This window comes from Apteryx mantelli, chromosome 34 (genome assembly GCF_036417845.1).
Source record: "Apteryx mantelli isolate bAptMan1 chromosome 34, bAptMan1.hap1, whole genome shotgun sequence".
Lineage (NCBI taxonomy): Eukaryota > Metazoa > Chordata > Aves > Apterygiformes > Apterygidae > Apteryx > Apteryx mantelli.
In genome coordinates this window covers 1085505-1085813 of record NC_090011.1, presented here as the reverse complement: position 1 = coordinate 1085813, position 309 = coordinate 1085505, and positions in this window count along the sequence as shown.

Genomic DNA, 309 nt, shown 5'->3' with positions numbered 1-309 from the left:
ATGCTCAGAAGAATTCAAAACGAAAGCTGCTGTATACTAGTAAGTCAATCTTATTCTCACTTCCTAGGCAGCAGATACATTTCCTTCCCTTGTGTGGGTCCTTAGTAAAAGTGAAGGTAAACTCCACCCCCTGACTGGCAGCCTGAACTCTGAGGCTTCTCCTTCTTGACTGGCTCACTGAAGGACTAGCAAGCAAAGATGGGAGTGTCTGGTAGGAATTTGCTGTATAGCTTGGATTGCAGGGCACAAACGTGGGGGCTGCCTGACAGGAGTGCAGTCTCCTCCTGCATTTCCCTCTCAGTAATCCAT